The following is a 12971-nucleotide window of genomic DNA, read 5'->3' as shown; positions in this document are numbered from 1 at the left end:
CCATGATTCAGTCCTGAACCAGACCCAAGTCTTCTGCATCTGGTGTATCTGGTCCCTAAGTTAATGTACCATTCCTATAATGTACTTCTTGATTCTCTGGAAGACATTAAGATGTCCAAATGCCTAAGGAGGGAACCAATAACTGCCATCACTCTGAGCATACTCCTAGGTGCCAGTCTAGTGGGAGCCGGCACAGGTGCTATGGCCTTAATTTCCCACAGCCAGCAATACTCCAGTTTACGGGAGGCCATAGATGAGGGCATAGAAAAATTAGAAACTTCTATCTCACATTTACAAGACTCTCTCTCTCCTCTCTGGCTGAGGTTGTGGTACAAACTGATGCGGGCTAGACCTTATCCACCTACAGCAGGGAGGGCTCAGTGCGGCCCTAGGGGAAGAGTGCTGTTTCTATGTTAATCATTCGGGTGTCATTAAGGAATCCCTGGCCAAAGTAAGAGAGGGCCTGGCAAAACGGAAAAAAGAACGGAGACTCATGAAGGGTGGTTTGAATTCTGGTTCAAGACCACCCCTTGGCTGACAACCCTGTTAACAGCCTTGCCGGACCCCTAGTGTTGCTCATGCTAATGCTCACATATGGCCCTTGTATAGCTTGCTTGCTTTTATCCACGATAGGTTTAATACAGTACAGATGCTGGTCCTGCGCAACCAATATGGACTTGTGAACAAGAGACCAACTATGAGGATAAGATTACCCTCTCCTTGCAGGCACAAGAAAAAGAGGGGATTGTAGGTATGAACAAGGCAGCAGCCATTTTAGGGAAGACACAGCAAGCTATTTTAGGGAGGGCATAGCTGTGTATCGTTTCTGTGCAGAGACCACAGAAAACGGGCAAACTGAACTTAACAAAACTCAGACCACCGATAACAGATCAATCAATCAGAATAGACTCGGTGCTAAGAATGGAAAACCCCACTTCCCAACAATATGGTATAAAGAAAGCCTTGTGCCCTGCAAGGGGGCCTTCTCTCAACCTGATGGGACTGTTAGGTCAGTACACCAGGCAGAGTTGGGCCCTAGCTTAAGCTAGCAATAAAGCCTTTTGCCTTTGCAACTCTGGCTCCGTGTGGTGTTTGGGAACCCCGGACGGAGTTGAGGCGACAACTCCTAACAACATAATGAGGGCACACACCTCCTCACCCCAGATACTTGTACTCAGCTTTATGGGGAGAGGGATATGTTCCTAAATGAGAGCCTGGTGACCCCAGCCTACAGTCCCAAGAAAGAAAAGGAGCCACAAGATTATTGGGGCCACATATGTCATAGGACCCCTGGGGATGTTAGGGGTAAAGGATGTCCTGAGATATTCCATGCAGGCTTTGTGGATTCCCCCACTCCAGACCAAAGCCATCAGGACATTGGAAAAGACAAATCCATCACCACCAAAGGGAAGGTGGCGGGACCTGAGGGTGGATTAAGCAGCCAGGTTTGTTATAAAACCAGACACGTGGGCCTTGGGGGCTGTCTCGCTCACTCACCTCCTGGCTTCATGGCTCGGTGACTCTCAGCAGCTCTCAGAGTGCCAACTGGGATTCCAGATCGGTGGAACGGGTAGGATGCATTTAAGACATTATTTCCTATTTTCTCCCTCAGTTGTACATTTCCTCATTTCCCTTCCCTTGTAAATAAACCTTTTATTAACCTTTTGTGTGTGCCTGCAGTGGAGTATTAATAAGCGTGCAGGTGAGGACCCACAGCTAGGCAACCTGTTTTACATAGGAGCTGCCTTATAACAGTTACCCACCAGGACCCTAAGGACTAAGGAACCCCTTCAATACCCATGACCGGTCATCCCCAGCCCAGCTGTGTGACTTCACATCTGCACCCACCCCACACCAACAGAGGGTGCAGAGTCTGTGCCCACAGAGAGAACAGAGGAAAAGCCTGAAGCTGAGCAGCCCCAGAGAGAACAGAGTCACTCACAGGCCCGGAACAGCTCCTTCCGCCAATCTGAAAAAGACACACATGTCACGTGAGGGACTCTAGATACTCACACATCAGGGCCCGCGCCTAGTTTTTTTTTTTTTTTTTTTAATTTCATTTTATTTATATATTTTAACATTATTTTTAATTTTTGCACAATGTATGCATTTTCATCTTGATTATATTCTCCATACAATTCCCACCCCTCTTATATTGACCCTAATCCTCCCTTCCTTACCCCCTCCTCCATAGTGTGTCTCTGGTTTATAGTTGCTTGTTAATTTTGATTTTTACTTTATTATACTTAGTCTTTCCCTGGTCCTTTATTTAGGTTTCCTAAATTCCTGCTATGAGTGAGACCATGCGGTATTTTTCTTTTTCTTTCTGGCTTTTTGCTGAGTGCTGCTAGTCAGCCACAGCAGCCTGGGTGTCAGGGGTTCCTGAAAGATGGGATGGCTTGGGTGCAATTATGGAGAATGAGGGGGGGGGGAAATTGAGGAGACACAGACACCTGATCAGGGTGCAGATATCATCCTGCTGAGGGTCTCAGCAGCTCTTTATTTATACATTTCAAGCAAACTGTGAGGGTGTATAAGCATATGCATTAAGGCAGGAAGATAACAATCATAACATCTTTCTCAAGAGCAGCCAAGTGTCTATTTGCCCTCCTGCAGAGGTTGACATTTATTATTCTTTGTTTTAAGAAGGTACAGTTGCTAAACAAAAGTGTTCTTAGAGTAGTCATTTACCTTAAACAACCAAACAGTCATTTTATTACTAGCAAAAAACTTATATGACTGAAACCAACATTTCTGTTACCATAGTGAGCAATTAACTAAGTGCTAGGGGAAACAAAAGACAGGAAGTTACCTGAGGGAAGGGAGACAAAGGGATTTTTCTAACTAACATATAACCATATGATTAAAGCAAAAAACAGAAGGCTTTTATATAAAAATCATCATCTAATAGTATACTGTTTTAATATTGATTCAATATTAAGAAACCAAGGGCCCGGACTGCATCAATGCCAGACAAGCAGTACTGACTCTTCCCTAGCCCCCAGCTCTCAATTAAGGGAGGAATTCTCCTAATCTAACAGAAGAGTTTTTCTACCTATTAGTCCTATACTTATCTTGTCAGCCTAGTTTCCATATCTAACTTTAAGATCAAGGGAAAATCCTTTTTCTGTAAGATTGCTGATGGTTATTTTTGTTGTGCCCAAGATCAGCAGACTCGGTGAGCATAGCCTCCAAGAATCCAGAGACAGTTGATGCAAATGCAAAAGGGAGTTTATTATGGGCTCTAGTCCAGGCCTACTGCGCCTACCAATGCAGTGGCAGACAGCGAGAGCCCCGAACAGAGGAAGCAGGGTTGTATTATAGGGTCACGAGCGGCGTGAATTTTGAAAGAAGCTGGCAATTACTCATTGGCTACTACAAAGGCATTTTGGCGCGCGGTTACAGTTTCAAACTGATTGGACGGTTAGAGATCTGTCCCATTTATGGACAGGACTGCCCTCATTGGCGGCTGGGGTGGTCTGCTTTTTCGTCACCAAGTGGAGTGAGGGTTGTGACTGTTGAAACTATCTCCGGAATGGGGCTGTACAAGGACTAACATATCAAGGTGGAGGATATACAAAATGGTGAAACCTTGACTAAGCTTGGTTCCACAGTTTTAAGGAAATACAAATATTTCATCACAGGCAGGGCTGGACATGGTTATAGTTTGGTTTTCAGAAGGGTTAATATGTGACATGTCAATAGTTGTAACATTGACTATTACCGAGTGCATTATTTGTGCTGCCATGGTTATTAGCTCAACCAGTCACAAATTGTTGTTGTCTTTTTTTTTTTTTTAAAGATTTAATTTATTTATTTATATTATACAAGCAGTGGGTACAGTCAGAAGCGCGGGAGGGTGAGAGAATTCACCAGAGCCAGAGCAGGGAGCAGAACAGGGAGAAGGACCGAAGTACACTGCTGAGGAGAGCAGCGAGCAGCAGGAGAGGTCTGCGGCCATGTGGGACCCTCGCTGGTGACCGGCACTGCAGAGGCTGTGGGCAGCTTTGCAGACCAGCGCTCAAACCACTGCGCCACCAGGGGAACCTTTTTTTTTCTTTTTTTAAAGATTTATTTTTATTTACTTACACAAGCACTGTGTACAGTCACAAGCGTGGAGGGTGAGAGAATTCACCAGAGCCAGAGCAGGGAGCAGAGCAGGCAGAGGGACTGAAGTACACTGCTGAGGGAGCAGCGGGCTGCAGGAGAGGTCTGCGCGCCATGTGGGACCCTCCTCCAGTGGCTGGGGAGCAGCCGGGGATCGAACCAGCGCTGCAGAGCCTGCGAGCAGCTTGGCAACCAGAGCTCTACCGCTGCACCACCAGGGAGGCCCTGTTGACTTATTCTTGAATGCATACTCTAACAGCCACCATACCAATTGTCACCTCCAGGCAATCAGCCCTGAACAAACAGGAAGAATTTAGCAGGATCTGGCTATGGCGTCTCCTGGCTTAATAGGAATTTTCTTACACTTGGAGCATGGCTGGTGTCTGCCACCCAACTGCTGTTAACTTTAAAGTAAAAGAATTTCCTTTTCCATTAGGCCCTTCCTCAAAAGACCACATCTCCATATTGGAGACTTGGCCAAGGATGTTTAACCTTTTGTTCCCAGAAGTTTTTTCACTTGTTAATGTAAGGCTGAATGTTGAATTACTGCCTTTTTGTTAGAGAATTACTAATTTATAAAAAATGTAATATTTGTATTATGCAGTGCCATTTGCCATCAAATTGATTATTCAGTAACTGATGACAAAGCATTTGTAGTTTTACTTTTAAATGAGTATTTTGACAATGGTAAAAACTAGCCATAAACAAATGAGGAGAATCTAGCAGGAGTCAGCTAGGGAGATTCCTGATTTTCAGGAATCTGCCCATGCCGGGACCTTGTCAGAGGCATGAGTAACATGGTTTCCAGCACATCCTTTACAATGATAAAATCCCAACTCAAACCTTAAACATTTTCTAAATAGTTATAGCTTGAATCTAATTACAAATCTCTGTAATGCCCCATTAGATCAAAAGACATGACACATACCTTATTATCAGTTTAATAGTTTTTCAGAAAATAGAAGGAAAATTTCATGGATAGTAGCTAAGGCTAAATCCTAAAAAATGACAAACATCCCATCTAGGATCCAGAAGAAAGCAGCACGACCAGGAGAGACACGTGTCTTTGGCTGTGACTGGAGTTTCCCTCCAGGGCTCATCCTGACACTGTGCAGGGGCCAAGGGACACGCTCCTGGGGTCCAGCTCCAGGTCACACAGGAGGGCACGTGGGGGATGTGGACCAGGAAGTGATACATGGGTGATGGGAGAGTCCACACCTGTGACTACCCAGCTCCACACACACGATTCACACACATTTGAACAGCCACACAACACAGTTGTATGTTTTTTACTATCAAGAGAAAGATCTCTTTACATGTCTCCAGAACAAGACAGCACAAATTGTTGTATCTGCATTACTTATTTCTCAAGTTCAGTCACTCACAATTACCATAAAGTATTCTTCAGGACCTGGATTCCTCAGCATAAGCTCAAGTTGGATAAAATACAGTTAATTTAGGACACAAATTCATAGCTCATTCCCTTTCTTGTACAAACAGTAGGAAAACCCCTTGAACTATTTTCTTTATGAAAAGGAAAATAATCTCCCATGGTAACATTCTTCCTACCACAAACAAGTTCAAGTCAATCAGTTTTACCATCTGTGGCCTCAGCACAGGCCTGACCTGACCGTTCTCACAGCCACAGCAGTGAATGCGTGATGGGAGAGTCCACGCATTCGACTCCTCATCTCCACACTCACAATATATACACGGCTTATCTTTAAATATCAAGAGAAAGCTTGCTTTACAAGTGAAGAAGTGCTCACCTTTCCCCAAAATGAGGGAAGAGACAGCCCCAAATTTTGTATCTAAAATGTCATATTAGATATTTCTCAAACTTGCTCACAATAGTGCTGAGAGCCAGCAGCAGCAGCCTGGGTGTCAGGGTTTCCTGAAGAATGGACTGGTCAGCGCAATTGTGGGGTGATGGGGGGGAGGAGTGAGGAGACACAGACAATCAGTCAGGGTGCAGGCATCCTCCTGCTGAGAGTCTCAGCAACCCTTTATTTATACATTTCAAGCAAACTGGGAGAGTGCATAAGCATAGGCATTCGGGAAGATAACAATCACATCTTTTCCCAGAACCAGAAGGGTTTATTTACCCTTTCCAGAAGTTGTGACATTTATTTTTTTTTTTTTTATTTAAAGGAGGCACATTTGCTAAGCAAATGTTTCTCAGAATAGTCATTGACCTTAAACAACCATTCATTTTATTACTAGCAAAGGCTTAAGCAGCTGCACTAACATTTCTGTGTTTATTGTAGTGAAGGATTGCTGCAGGAGGCCTTGTTGCCCCAGCCAGATGAGACACTGGCAAGCAGAGAAGCTAAAGGGCCTCACACTGTGGGGCCAAAGCTGAAGAGCTTCACACAGTGGGGCTGAAGATTCCTTGTGCCTCACACCTTGGGGCTGAAGATTTAACATCCCTTTATTTTTTGTTCTTGGTCATAAAAAGAGAAAAATTATCAGAAAAGTACATCGGGCAATAAATTATATGTATCAGTAGACTGCAAACAATTGGCACGGAAAATTACTTGTTTAGAAATTAGTTACTACACAATTCGGCCCACTTGACAATGGGAGACAATTTATTGTACATATCTGACAAGCAATCCAGCATAACAATTATAGTAAGTCCTTCTTTTGTTTTTTTTAGAAGTTTCCTTTTTATTTAGAAGTTTCTTAGGAAAGTTTTTAAATGAAGTTAACTGTGTTAGAAGTTTGTAGGTAGAAAAAGTTCTGATAGCTGAGTAGCAGCTGGTCTCCGGCTGAAGTCCATATGAATAGAAGAGTCTTTTGATGCTGAGGCTTTAGCTGATAGGGATGCACTGCGGCTTCCACTGTCTTAGGTAGTTGTCTAGGAAATAATAAGTTTTAGTGTTAGGTTTGGTTTTTTATCTATTAACCTTGAAGGCTGCAGTCTAGCTGGGACCCGTAGAGCCAGTAGTCCATGGGAAAAATACACTAATTGTTTCTGCTTTACACATGACAATGTATTTTTTTTTCTGCTTACTAAAAATGAATAAAGACCTGCTGAGTCTCTCAGCAGAAGATACTTGCACCTCATCCAGTGTCAGTGTCTCCTCACTACATCATCCCCTTCCCCTCAGCCCTTAAGTTTCAGCCACTTACAGGTCACCTGGGCCATCTCATCCTTTCAGGAACCCCTGACAAGACATTTTGCTGGAGGCTGGTCCCCAGCAAAGGATTAACTAAGGACTAGGAAGAAACAAAGGGCAGGAAGTTACCTGGGGGGAGGGGAGAAAAAGGGATTTCTCCTAACTAACCTATAAAGTTTAGACTAACATATAACCAACTGCTTAAAGCAAAAAACAGAAGGCTTTTATATAGAAGTCATTATATAGTATATTATTTTAATATTGATTGGATATTAAGGAACCAAGGGCCTGCAGGGCGTTAAAGCCAGGCAAGCCACACTGACTATTCCTTAGTCCCCAGCTCTCAATTAAGGGAGGAATTCTCCTAATCTAAAAAGAGTTCTCTACTTATTTACTTATCTAGTCAGCCTAGTTTCCCTATCTAACTTTAAGATGAAGGGAAAATTCCTTTCTCTGTAAGAATGCTGATTATTGTTTGTAGTTATAAGGAATTACAAATATTTTATCAGAGGCATGGCCAAAGATGGTTATAGCTAGCTCAACAGTCACAAAATTGCGGTTGACTTATTCTTGAATGTATTCTCTAACAGCTACCATACAATTGCTACATCCATGGAAATTAGCCTAAATAAACAGGAATAATTTAGCAGGAGTCGACTATGGCATCTTCTGGCTTATTAGGAGTTTTCTTATGCTTGGAGCCTGGCTCAACTCTGACACTCAACTGTTATTTTTATCTTTAAATAAAATAATTTCCTTTCCTAATTAGCCCATGCCTCAAAAGACACATATCCATACTAAAAGACTTGGCTGAGGGATGTTTACAGCTTTTGTTTCCAGAAGTTTTTTCACTTGTTAATGTAAGGCCAAATGTTGAATTGCTGCCTTTTGGCATAGAACTACTAATTTTATAAAAAATGTAATATTTGTATCATGCAGTGCCATTTGTCATCAAATGTTTATTTAGCAATTGATTGGTATTTGCAGTTTTACTTTTAAATAAGTATTTTAGCAATGGTAGAAACTAGCCATAAACAAATGAGGAGAATCTAGCAAGAGTCAGCTAAAGAGATTCCTGACTTTTCAGGAATCTGCCCCATGCCTGGACCTTTGTCAGATGGCATGAGTAGCATGGCTCCCCACACAATACTTTTATCTATTCTTTCACCCAAAAATATATTATACACATAAACTACATCCACTTGTCTAAAAGCACAAGGGAAGATGACAAATGAGGACAATGAGTAATAAAGACAAATTAACACACACAACAAGAGAAATTGTTAAAATATTAGTCTCTTTACAGTCACACACCATTATGATGTCTGACTCCTCCCCACTCCCTTCTCCTTCTCCTCCCACCAGAACCAAATCAGGGTCTCCTAGGGGAGGATCGCGCCTTCCTCCCTGCAGGTCTGGGGCTCAGGATCCTGCTTCCTCTGGCAGCTGTGGTTCCTGTGACCCTTTGCCTCAGGACGTGCTGAGTCAGCACAGGGGTCCCTGGAGCTCAGGTCACATCCCCAAGTCACCCCAAGTCTGAGAGTCTCTTCTTCATTCTCATATTAATTAAGAGAGCTATTCTCTCCTTTCAAATGGTGTTGACACAAGAGGAACCAGATCCTTCTCCTGAGGTCACCAAATTAACACACCACAAGTTTATCACTGGTCATAGAAATTCATCAGCTTTGATAAAATTAAGTGTTTCATCCATTCCAGAGTAGGAAGCAGATAACAGAATATTAGGCTCCTCTAAAAGTCCATCATCTGCCATTTCCCCAAATATTTTGGAGGCAGATTATCCTGGTCAGATAGTCCAGACCCCAAAGTTAGATCTGGGGACTCTCCAAAGGCTCTAGTTTCCTCCAAACAAAGTCAAGCTGGATAAAGTAAACTGCAATTAATTTAGGAGAATCATTCAGAGCTCATCCCCTTTCTTGTCTAACAGCATAAAATCCCTAGTAAATATTTTCTTTACCAAATGACAAACGATTTCCCATGGAAAATATCACCCTACCCCAAATGGGTTCAAAGTTATGTCTCAACACAAGGCCTGAGCTGACTGTTCTCTCAGCCACAGCCCTGGAATCTGCTCCCAGAGCAGCCCTGGAATCTGCACCCAGGATGAGACTCCAGCATCCAGGAATCACTCACAGGTTTGTCCACAGGGAATCTGCTGCCCAGAAGAGGGCAGGGCTGGGCAGGGCTGGGCAGGGCTGGGCAGGGAAGGGCCTCATGGGGACATGGTCTCAGGGATACAGGGGAGGAGAGGGGCTTCAGGTCCTGGGGGAGCCCCATCCACACCAGAGCTTGAGGGAATCCGCTCTGGGGGGCTCAGGCTCCCAGAGAAGGAGGATGTTCATGGGAACAGAGCGTTTCTGGGGCCCAGCCTCCAGGGGGGAAGGGTCATGTATACATCCCCTGCATAACAGATGAAGTATGGAAGGAGAGTCCCAGAGAAGGACTCAGGAGGAAAGGAGAAGATGTGGGAGCCATCAGTCACTTCATAGAAGGAGATGTCCCCGTGATCGTAGTCCAGGAAAACCCCACCCTGTGGGCAACCTGCCTAAGGGTAGCAGAGTACCAGGGCAGTAAAGGCTTGGAAAACGTTACCATACGGCCAATAGCCATTTCCCTTCCTGTGGGGACGGAGCATATTTTATAGTTTTCTCATCTTCCCTCCAGACCCCCAGTGCCCACGCAGTTCTATCTGCATCCCTAAACTCCACTTCCCAGTAACAGCACCCTGATGTGATGCCCTCAAGACCCAAACACTGCATCCTGTTTTTATTCCATCGTGATGACAGGTCAGACTCTTCCTGTCATGAGAGAGGACAATTCTGCGATGACAAGAACCTGGATCCAGGGTGACAGGCCCTGCAGAGAGAGAACGCATATGCCAGCCTGACATAACAAGGGCACACACCTCCTCACCCCAGATACTTAGCTTTATGGGGAGAGGGATATGTTCCCTGAAATGGGAGCCTGGTGAACTATGGGGAGCCACGCTACTCTTGTTTCTGACAAAAGTCCGGGCATGGGGCTGATTTCTGAAAAATCAGGAATCTCATTAGCTGACTCCACGATTCTCCTCATTTGTTTATAGCTAGTTTCTACCATTGCTAAAATACGCATTTTAAAGTAAAACTGCAAATACTGATCAATCACTGAATAACCGAAATTGATGGCAATGGCACTGCATGATACAAATATTACATTTTTCATAAAATTAGTAGTCCTCCGCCAAATAGGCAGCAATTCAACATTTGGCTTTACATTAACCAGTGAAATAACTTCTGGAACAATAGGTTGTAAACATCTATCGCCAAGTCATTGATACAGAGATGTGGTCTCTTGAGGCAGAGCTAATTGAGAAAGAAATTCCTTTACTTTAAAGTTAAAAATAACAGTTGGATGGCAGAGGCGAGCCATGCTCCAAGTATAGAAGATTCCTGATAAACCAGGAGACGCCATAGTTTGACTCCTGCTAAATTCTTCCTGTTTGTTTAGGGCTAATTCCCTAGGATGTGACAATTGGTATGGTAGCTGTTAGAGTATGCATTCAAGAATAAGTCAACAGCAATTTGTGAATGGTTGAGCTAGTAATCAAGGCAGCACAGATAACGCACTCGGAAATGGTCAATGTTACAACTACTGAATTGTCACATATTGGACCATTTTTTGAGGATCAAAGGCTATAACCATCTCCTGCTTTTGCCCCTGATAAAATATTTGTAGTTCCTTAAAACAACAACAGCAACCTTATGGAAGAAGAAATTGCCCTTTGATCTTATAGTTAATACTGAAATTAGACTGACTAGATAAGTAGAGGAGTGAATAGGTAGAAAACTCTTTGTTTAGATTAGGAGACTTCCTCCCTAATTGAGATTTGGGGGCTAGGGAAGAGTCAGTGTGGCTTGCCTGGCATTAACCCCTCCAGGCTCTTGGTTCCTTAATATCAAATCAATATTAAACAATATACTATAGATGATGATTTCTATATAAAAGTCTTCTGTTTTTTACTTTAATCAATTAGTTATATGTTTCTAACTTTATAAGTTAGTTAGAAATAATCTCTTTGTCCCCTTCCCCCAGGTAACTCTTGCCCTTTGTTTTCCTCCAGCCCATAGTTAATCTTTCACCATGGCAAACTTAGAAATGTTAGTTGCAGACACATAGGCTTTTTGCTAGTAATACAAAATAACTGTTAGATTGTTTAAAGTAAATAACTATTTTGAAAACATTTGTTTAGCAACTGTGCCTTCTTTAAGACAAAGAATAATGTTACACCTCTGCCGAAAGGCAAACAGACCTTGTCTGCTCCTGAAAAGAATATGTGATGATTATTATTTCCTACTTATGCTTGTGCACTCACAATTTGCTTAGTATAAATAAAGGACTGCTGAGACCCTCAGTAGGATGATGTCAGCACCCTGATCAAGTGTCTGCATCTCCTCATTCCCCTTCCCCTTCCCTTACCCTTTTCTCTACAAAAGCGCTGATGCCTTCCCATCCTTCAGAACCCTGACACCAGACTGCTGCGGCTGGCTCGCAACAGTGAACCCAGCCACAGCCCCCGAGAGAGAAAGATCCACAAGATTACTGGGGGTCAAATATGTCACAGGAATCCTGGGGACCCACTGGATCCCAAGGACTAGGAGCCCCTTCAAACCCATGAGCACTCACCCCCCAGCCCAGCTGTGTGACATCACAGCTTCAACAACCCCCCCCCATGGAGGGTGCAGAGTCTGTGCCCATACAGAAAACAGAAGGAAAGGCCAGAAGCTGAGCAGCTCCAGAGAACAGAGTCACTCACAGGCCCAGAACTGCTCCTTCCGCCAATCTGCAAGAGACACTCATGTCACGTGAGGGACTATAGATACTGACACATCAGGGTCTGCACCTAGTTTTCTACAAGACAATGATACAAAGTTCACAGGGGAAATATTTAGTCGATGCATTTAACTTGTGGATTCATACACACGCGTGCACACACACACACACACACAGTTGTTAGTAGCTGCAAATTTCCCATGATTTAAGACATCACCCCTCAAAGAGAAAGGTCTTTACCCAGATACAACCATCAAATTATACTTTTCAGCCACCGGCCATACACACATCCTGGAACCAGGTTTCCTTGAACAGGTTCTATGTAGATGAAATGCCCAGGACTGCATGTGCTTGTGAAGAACTAACAGACATGGACGTGCTGCTTCTCTCTGAGCCACGGTCTTAGAGCTACAACCAGCCCGGGCCTGTGCACAGCCTGATACTCCTGCCTCCTGGGGCAGCAAAGGACTGTGGAAGCCTGGAATTGTGGGGGCTGGTGGGCAGAGCTTTCCCCTCTGATTGTGAATAAATCTGTTTGTCAAACAAGGGGAGAGAGACAACAGAGAGAAAGAAAGAAGGAACAACGTGACCAGCTGCACGTGGGGGTGACTGTGTCATGAGTGAGGAGACTCAGGACACTCAGCAGAAAGCCCTGCCCACTCAGGAGGGGGTGAAGAGGGTTCTAGGAGGATAGAGACATATAGAGTAGGGAACATGGACACAAACTAAGAACATCAAACAATAGTAACAACTTTCCACAGTTTCATGTGTGGTGGAAACAAAAACATTCCTGTAGACAGAGAAGAACACAAACACATTGGATTGACACAACTGTTTCCTTCAAGAGGAGCCCAGAATCCCCATGACGGTGGGGCACAAGGCAGACACAGCACCCCAAAGCCGTTGAGGCTT

This window comes from Talpa occidentalis, unplaced genomic scaffold (genome assembly GCF_014898055.3).
Source record: "Talpa occidentalis isolate TD23 unplaced genomic scaffold, MPIMG_talOcc4v2.1 talOcc4.2, whole genome shotgun sequence".
NCBI lineage: Eukaryota > Metazoa > Chordata > Mammalia > Eulipotyphla > Talpidae > Talpa > Talpa occidentalis.
This window is presented reverse-complemented; position numbering follows the sequence as displayed.